This window comes from Crocodylus porosus, unplaced genomic scaffold (genome assembly GCF_001723895.1).
Source record: "Crocodylus porosus isolate Cpor-Errol unplaced genomic scaffold, CroPor_comp1, whole genome shotgun sequence".
Taxonomy (NCBI): Eukaryota; Metazoa; Chordata; order Crocodylia; family Crocodylidae; genus Crocodylus; species Crocodylus porosus.
In genome coordinates, this window is record NW_017728922.1 from 11,818,446 (window position 1) to 11,827,509 (window position 9,064).

The window sequence follows — 9,064 nt, forward strand, 5'->3', positions numbered from 1 at the left end:
GGAGAGAGGGGATAAAAGCCTGCTGATGGGTGTTCTGGGTGGGCAGAGGGTTTTGATCTTTTGTCTTCTCTCTCTGACCCTATTTGCAAATATATACCCTTTTGTATCACCAACAATGTGTGCCTGAAGGATCATTAATATTCATTGAGCCTCCAAAGAAACGAACCGAGAGAGTTTTTTTACCTCAGTCACACGCAAAGAGGTATGATGTGAGGTGGTCCAAGAAGGCTTTCTATCTGTGACGACCATCCAAAAGTCAGTTCCTTTTTTGAGCACATATATTTAGTACAGTAATCATGGGAGGCTTTGGAAAAAGGAAGACTTCCCCAGAGGTTTTCAGTTAGCCTGAACAGAAGTGTTCTTTTTGCCTGAATGAGTGTTATGGGTGACTGTGGCAGGGCACTTCCAGTGCCTGCCACTTCAAGGTTTTTTGTTGGCAGTACAGCAGCTGGCAGGTGGGTGCTAGCCTCATCAAAGCTAGCACATGACCCTAGGAGGACCCTGGGATTGGTTGAGGAGATGGAGCAGCCTCCATTTTAACTTAGGCCCTCAGAGAAAGGGGGCAGGTGGTGCTGAGCAGGTCAGAAGGCAACATCAGACTGAGCTGCACATGGAACATCTTGGAGGTAAGGGCAGGAGCTATGTGGATGTTTTGGGAGCTCCTGGTGCTGGGCATGACTTGAAACTGCACCTTGCTGGGAATGGGTGGTCTAGTGGGGCTGTTCATGGTGGAACAGGCCCCCAGAAATGCCAGGCCAGTTACTACCATGAAAGGTGAGGAGCAGTGCCTGAAAACCCCAGCCCCTGCCTATGGATGGGTTACCAACAAGGGAAGAGCCCTGGGCCAGGCAAGCCCAGAGGGGGACACTTGAGCCCAGTGTGGTGGGGCCAGGCACAGCAGCAGCCACCTGAGCCCCACTGGGTGAAAGACCCCAGTGGCCCAGTGAGGGTTTGGGAGCATGAAGCAGCCCAGGGAGGGGTTGAGTGTGGTCCCAGGGAGGGGCACAAGGCCCAGTGATGGGCCAAGCGTGTAGAGCGGCCCAGTTGAAGACTAACAGCCCTAGTGAGGGGCAGAACCACTGACTTGGGGAAACAGATGCATGGGTGGAATAATATGGAAATACTGGATGTGACAGAAATATTGGAATTGACCAAATGGAAATATTGGATGTGACACAGAAACAGCTGCTAGGAATGGGGCATGTGTAAGGGGAAGTCCGAGCGTGTACTTGGGCCCTTGTTATCAAAAGGTCAAACAATGGACAACCTCCAGCCTTAGAAATAACATTCACATTAACTTCATCAAGGCATGACAGGCAAGTGAGGTTGGGGTTTAGCCCAGAGCAGGTGGGCAGCCAGCACTGAGACCTGACCCTGAAGGGCCCAGCCTGTTACAGTGACCAATTCATACTTAATATATCAATCATGTTTAATTATTGAAATGAAAGTTTCTAAGTGCTTAACTTCATGTTCCATGTGTGTACTGGGCAAAGGGAGGGACTTGCATAACCTTGATGGGCAGGTACTTGTTTCTTTCAATGCGGGCCATTATCAGATATTCAAGCCAGGCTCCTTGGATTTGTTCTCCTCGCTTCCAAAACAATAGCAGAGGGGTTTAACCCAAAGTTAGCAGAGGGGTTTAACCCGTTAACCCGTACAGGGGATTGTAAAACTAGAAAACCTGTTAAAATTGCAGGTTGGCCTTGTGGGGGGAGGGAGGGTGATAAAAATAAATTTGGGGAGCTGGGGGAGCACAGCCCAGGTGAGCGCCCTGGCCAGGGCCACGTGTGATGGGCTCAGGTCACCATGCAGGCAGTGGCTGGCCATGGCTATCTGCTGACAAGCCATGTGGAGCCTGCATAAGAATAAAAATTTATGATGACTGGTGTCTACAGGCTGCAATCCTGAGACCAGCATGGTGCCATTAGCTGTTAAGGGCAAATTAAAGCACTCCTGGGTGTGCACATTAGGCACCCAAGTGGTTATTAAGCCCTTGCAGGAACCAGGGGTGGATTAAAGGGAAGCACGGCACACTGATTCACCCTGGCCATGGATATGGGGGGGTAGGGGGGGACAGAGTCATCCATGCCTGAAGATGGTGGCAGCTTTCTGGGGATGTGTGCTGCCTGCAGACAGAATGGGTGGCTTTGCTGTTTGCGTTTGGCCACCCGCACCAGTTCCGCTATGAAAGTACAGGACTGCCTGTGCGGGCAGCTGATGTTGGGTCTGCATCCCTACCACCATCCAGACTCCAGTCCACCATACCCCGAGCTACTGAGGTACTCTATTCTGTGCAATCCCCTCCCCCAGCCATTGTCTACAGGTGAAGCAGTCCTCTCACATTACTGCAATGTGTCTGAAGCAAGCCAGGGTATGTTTGGCTCGGTTATGTCACCCAGCACCCAAAACCAGACATGTACAAACCGTTCCCATTACAGCAAGCAGACATGGATGAAAATTCATTTTTATTAGACAACAGCGGTAATTTATCAACAATATCCTAAGCATACCTGAAATAATGTGGGATGCCCACTCCCTGATTTCCTATATAAGCTGCAGCGTTACTAACTAAGAACACCTCTCCCATCATGTGCTCGTCTTTCCCAGCCATGCACCTTCTGTCTGACCCTCACTCTCTTCCCTAAAGCTTAGTGACACTCTCCTGGCCCTGCTAGAATTGGGGTGCCCTTGCTTGCAGACAATGTGTATGTTCCTGAGGTTGTTGCTGGGGGAGGTCAGGGAACAGGCTCAGTGGTGTCACTGTGGATCACCTCCTGGATAGAGGCAGGCCTAAGATCTCACATGTTGGTTCTGGGGAGGGGCAGGGGGGGAGCAGGGAAGCTGCTTACAAATCAGGGCCTTGGTCTCATGTGTAAGGATCTCTTATCTAATCACTGCACAGGTCTCAATATTGGCATGGCACCGTAAGGCCAGCTCAAGGAATTGTTTTATGCTGTCTATGATATCCTTTTGGAATTCCCTAGTTCTGGACATGCTTTCCATTTTCCTCTGTTTAGCCTCTCTAAGTACCTCCCAGACTTCGTCCCACTAGTATCCATGGTGGTCACTTGTGATTCTGCAGTCACCACTAAAGACTCCATCATGCTCTCTCTGGAGCATTGCTGCCTGAAACAGAATTCATGCATTCACTCTGCCCCAGTGCGAGCTGGTATCCATGGCTTCTACTGCGTGCAGTATCTTGTAACAGGAATGGGAAAACAAAGTGCTTGTAGTCAAAATTCTCATCCCTGTTTGCTAAACTAAGTGAAGGTTAACCCTCAGCTAAGCAACTTGCAGAAAACCCACAGCACATCCACCCCACTGGAAGCAAAACATTGAATGCCTGCTATAGTCTCTCAAATCAAGATAATGCCCATTCCCTAAAACTTACAAGTCCCCAGGCATGGGTCCTCTGGTGTCTCTGGAACAGAAACTGATTTTTGCGTCTCTGAAATTTCAGCTGTGTCACACAAGTCCTGGTGGGGTGGCAGCACAGTTGCATCAGATACATTCTCCTCCACTTCTGCGCTCATTGGCCAAAGTACTGGGGAGACTGTTTCCATGTTGATGATAACTTAATCTTGGATGTCCCCATCCACCAGCTCCTGCAAGCTGTTGTCCCATGCCTCCGACATGTTTCCTGTAGGCGTGTTAGGACAGGAGGTGGATTCTTGGCTAGGTGTGCCCTCCTAAACTGTTGTCCCAAACAAATGGAAACAAGCCTCACCTGCGTCCTTGGCAAGAATGATGGCCAGCTGTTCACAGAATGGTGCAATTGTGTGTCTTAACCCAGAATAAGAGTTTTCGTCCTTGGCCAGATGAAAAGCACATTTCAGGGCCTTGATCTTGCTGCAGCACTGTGTCCGGTCCAGTTGTGCCTGCACACCTTCATTTCATTGGAAGTTGCCATATAGACTGACTTATTTAGTCTATTTTCCAGCTGCTCAGTGATCTTTTCTTCCAACCAAATATTGATCAAGTCCTTAAATTCTTCCCAGGTCCAGTTGGGCCCGCAGTTTATAGGTGTATCTGGATCCTGCTCCGTAGCCTGCAGACTTGACTTGTTCTTTGGCATCAACATCGAGAATTTTTTCATGGCCAATGTAAGTCAAGAGAGGGCTAGCAGTAGTGTCACCAGAGTTGCTAGATCTGGCAAAGTTTTTGAGCAGTTATATAGACATGTGTTTAAAGAACCTTTTCTGAAATTCCACGTATGCATATCTATGAAGGTGTGAACTGTGTCTTAGTACCAGCAGTCAGGGAAATCTGCTCAGCTGAACTTTCCTAACGAAACACCAGTGATATGCATAGCCTGCCGCAAATTGTCCTCCATTGTCAAAAAGCATAGATCATAATGGCTCACTGCCAATCACACCCAGAAGTCTTTGGCTGGCAGCTCTTCCTTCATGCACACATCCCCACTGTCCCACCTATCAATCACTCAACTGTTCTGGGGGTCTATTTGGTGTGAAGTGAAGGAAAAAACAGGGTTCGTCCATTCAGTGTTTGGCTTGGCACCCCACTTTTTACCAATAAGTGATTGTCAGATTTTGGGGGGTATCACCTAAAACCCTGAAACCCCAAGTTTTTGGAGCAAAGCTGTTAATTCTGCCCTATTCCAAAACCAGGTGTGGATCGATTTTGGTTTTTTGTTTGTATTTTTTTTTTTGGACCATTGTGACTGCGAGATCACCTGATGATTCTGACACCTCCATGCCTGATGTAGGTATTGATGTGGTAATGGGAGCTATTCAAAAATAGCTCTGGCCCCACACACTCAAATTTTTTTTCCTTGGCTTATTCCGAGATGGGGTACATTGATGGGGTGATACTTCTTGGTATGCCTATTCATTGGTCCAGTAAAGACCAGTATCTGCTCACCCAGCTGTATGACAGTTTTCTGGGGTCATTCTACACCCCACAAGTTCTTAGTGGATGGGCGGGACATGACCTCCCCTCCTCCCCCTCCCACAGACCAAAAGCTCTGCTGAGCCTATGTCCAGCCCAAAGCCTGACCTGTGTTAGAATTGAATTGTAAATAGCAGGGCAGTTATCATGCTAATAGATTCTTTTCAACAGACCTAGCTGTTCAGCCAACCACCCCTCCAGTGAATCTTGGTGGTGCTGTGTACTAAACAGTCACCCTTTGAGGAACCGTGATGGCGTAAGGAGGACCAAATGCTGTTGGACACCCTAGAAATGTTCATGGATACAATCAAGAATGCAGAGATGCTGCTACTGACCACAGTGCAGGGTGTGATGAACCTTCCAAGAAATTGTAAAAACACACCAGAACATAATCATGCCTTGTTATGCCAGATAATAGCCTGTGCAGTGGAGTGGGAGCACCAAGATGCAGCTGTGGATCTGGTGGCTGACACGGCTCTGTAGACCAACCTAAGGAGCAACTATCACAGGGTCTGGGCCCATGCAAGCAACTCCGACTAGTGGGAGAGAATAGCACTATTGACTTGGGGTGATCAGCAATGGCTTGAGAAGTTCCAAATGAGCAGGGAGACATTTCGTCACAAAATCTCAATGCTGGGGCCACAAATTGTGAGGCATGAGATTGTCATGCACCAGCCCATTGCACCAGACAGGAGGGTGGCCATGGCCATCATGAAACTGGCCACCCCCAGCAGCCTCTGCTACATTGGGAACTAGTTTGCCATGGCTCCCTGCATAGCCAGGCTGGCAATATGTGAGGTGTACCAGCTGCTGCAGGATGTCATGATGAACAGCTTTATTTGCCTCCATAACCCCATGGAAGTTGTTGATGGCTTCTAGGCCATGGAGTTCCCCACCTGCATGGGTGCATTGTACAGCGCACACATCCTAGTGTTATCCCCATTGCAGGAGAGCCAGTCATTCACAAACAGGAAGGGATTTGCCTCAATGATCCTCCAAGCCATGGTGGATCATCACGGCCATTTCCCTAACATTTATACAGGCTGGGAAGGCAATGCAATGCATGTCCTTAGTAACTTGCCGCTGCCTCATATGTTGGAGAAAGGACAATATGTGCCTGGAGTCCCCAATAAAGTGATCCCGGGTGTTGCTGTCCCCCTGCTTATTATAACAGATGAGGCTTACCCCCTCCAGCCCTGACTCATGAAGCCATATGGAGGACATGTTACAGACCCACAAAAGATGGCATTCAACTATCATCTCAGCAAATGTAGGATGACTGTTGAATGCACCTTTGGCCATCTTAAAGCATGGTGGAGGTCACTGAACTACTGGCTCAAAGTGGAGCCAGAAAACATAACAGTTCTCATTGTGGCAGCCTGCATGTACCACAGTATTTGTAAAAGCAGGGGGGAGGTATTCAGCGAGTCTTGGGCTAAGGAATCATAGGAGGCAATGGGCAGACAGAGACATAGGCAGGCAGCACATGGCACCCCTCTGCCCCCCCATCAGTATGCAGATGCTGGTTAGGTGGCCATTGTGCACACCTGGCTACACGCATGGCAGCTGCAGATGGAGACAATTTTCTCTACGCTGATGAATATGTTACCATTACCTACTGCTGAGTGTTTCTACAAATAAAAATAAAATTTTCATTGCAACACAACATTTCTGTCTGCCTCATAAGTATATTGTCTGTAGCAGTGGGGAGGAGGCTGCAGTGATGGGGGAGGGGGTGGGGAGGGGTGGTGTGGGGCTCCCTATAGGCAGCTGCTCCTTCCTACAATTACTTGAGCTATGAACAGCTGCTGCTGGGGCTGTGGCAGGGCATGCAGGAAGGAGAGGGAGACAGTGCCTGATGCAGGGAAGGGGGTAGCAATTTCAGGTTGCCAGGTACAGTGCTGGAACCACAGCCCATGGTGGTGGTGGTGGCCCACAGGCATTTCCAGCCTGTGCCAGGAGCCAACTCTCTGCTGCTGCCTGACACCTGGCCCTGCCCAACACCTGTAGCTTCCCTGGATTTGGGGAGTCTTGGGACCGGATGGGCGCCATTTGCTATGAAGTGTTAATGAAAGCACTCCTGGGCACGCACATTAGCTAGCAAAGTGCTTATTAATTCTTTGCAGGAACTAGGGGTGGATTATGGTCCAGGGCCTCCTTTGGGGAGCCAAAGGTAGCATGGCCCAGGGGGGCACCCTGGCCAGGCCATGCAGGAGGGTAAGGGTGGATGACCACGCAGGTGGCTGCAGCTTGGCATGGCTGCCTGCTGCCAGTCCAGGAACTCCCATATGTCTGACTGTGCTGTGAGCTCATGCACTCGTGACCACTGTGGCAGCACAAGGAAAAAAGAAGTTATGATGCCTGGAAGCTCCAGGCTGCAGTCCTGTGAATGGGCAAGCACCACTTTCTGTGAAGTGTTCATGAAAGTGCTCCCAGGAGCACATGTTAGTGGGCAAAACACTTATTAATTCCTTGCAGTAACCAAGGGCAGATTATAGGCTAACAGGGCAACTGGCAAACAAACTGGGGAGCTAGGGGCAGCATGGCCCAGAGGGACAACCTGGCCAGGGCCATGAGGAGGGAGGCATATGACTGTGCAGGCAGCCATGGCTTGATGGGGCTGACTGCTGCCAGTCCAGGAACATCTATGGGTCTGACAGTGCTGTGAGCATGTGCACTTGTGCTTGCAATGGCATGAATGGTTAATGTGTCCCCACATTTCCCTTGTTGTCCAGAAAGCTATCTTTAGCAAAAAAAAATCGGTTGCTGCTGAGTGTATTCTGCTCTGAGGCTTTAACATAACACCTAATTGGACTTTAATAGGTCTTCAATGTTCTGTTGCTATCTGTAAAGCTGTCAGGCTTTTGCAACAACCGTGGACTCTAGGAACAGAACAACCAATTCTGCTCTGAGCATTTAACATGCCAATTGTAGTTTAACTGCCTCCCAAAGTCCAATGGTCTAGCAGCAGGCTTGGGTGGAACAGACCAAAGACATGCAGCTACCCACCCCAGCCATGCACTGAGGCAAGTGTGGTAATGAGGGCCCCTATTCCCCACAACCCTCTCCCCCACCGTATTTTTGTCCTGCTGTCCCATACACCCTTCCCCGCTCCCATAAAAATTATCAGTGTTGATGCTATTGTCACCCCCCCATAGTAGTTATCATTCAGAGACCCACTATGGTGATGCTTCCCCCATACCTCCCCCACTTCCCCAACCACACCCATCCCAGTATGAACCCCACCACCTGCAACACTGGGAACAAGAGGCAGAAGTGCAGCAGGTGGTAAGTTTGCCATTGTGGGGAGGTGGGTCCTTGGCACATGTTAACACGTTAGCATTTCGGGGTAACTTGCGTCTCTCTTACAATTGCCCTCCAGACATCCCTGTCTTGAGACGGATGGTCGATGCAGCCAGCCAGACACCTTCAATGGGATATTGTTTGGAGAAATCTCCCATGGGAGATTTTTGTAGCCTCTAGGGGGAGGCAAAAAAGGATGAATTTGGGGGTATGGGGCAACCCCATGTCTTCTTCCCTGCCCTACACTGAGAGAACTTCCCTTAATAGTGTCAGCTGCCCACTGATCTTCAGGGAGTCCAAAGTCTTCTGCCAGTTTAAATAGTTATTTTAATTTATTTGTGTGCAGTTGTGTTGTGTGGATAGGGGAGTGGGTATAGAGTTGTGTTTTCTTGTTATGCATTTTTGTTTGTTTATTTATAATTAAAATAAAGTTTTATTTTTGTGAGTTTCTGGCTTTACAATCCAGGTACACTTAGCATTGCTTTACCAATCTGCAGGGCATCTGTCTTGTGGGTTGCAGCTGATGTGGGTGGTGGGGGTCTCCATAGAGGTGTGATTTTGTTTGGTGTAGTGGATACTTCTGGCCATGCTTTTGGCCCATGAGGAGAGGCAGCTGCCTGAAGGAGCCTGCTGAAGGAGCCTGCTGAAGGCAGAAAATGGGCATTTAGTAGCAAATCAACAGCAGCTGGCAATGGGACCCACAGGGGGCAGGAGAAAAGGTAGAACCAGTTTATCTGTTTTTTAAAAAAAAACTCAGGCTCCTCTCGGGGGTATGGGGAGGGGTGACTGCACACTAAAAAAAAATTAATTTAATATGATGCCTACAGGCTACAACCTACAGTCCTGGGCCCAG

General features: G+C 49.2%; 1 long non-coding RNA gene across 1 annotated transcript in view; it reads left to right on the top strand.

The window, feature by feature from the left end:
• LOC109313221 overlaps positions 1–8,775 on the top strand; it is a 19,628-nt gene extending 10,853 nt beyond the window's left edge. Inside the window, exons 2-3 of the long non-coding RNA XR_002101994.1 lie at positions 8,709–8,715; positions 8,762–8,775. This is a non-coding gene — a long non-coding RNA (uncharacterized LOC109313221). The remainder of the gene's footprint in view (positions 1–8,708; positions 8,716–8,761) is intronic.
• Positions 8,776–9,064: the final 289 nt, after the last annotated feature.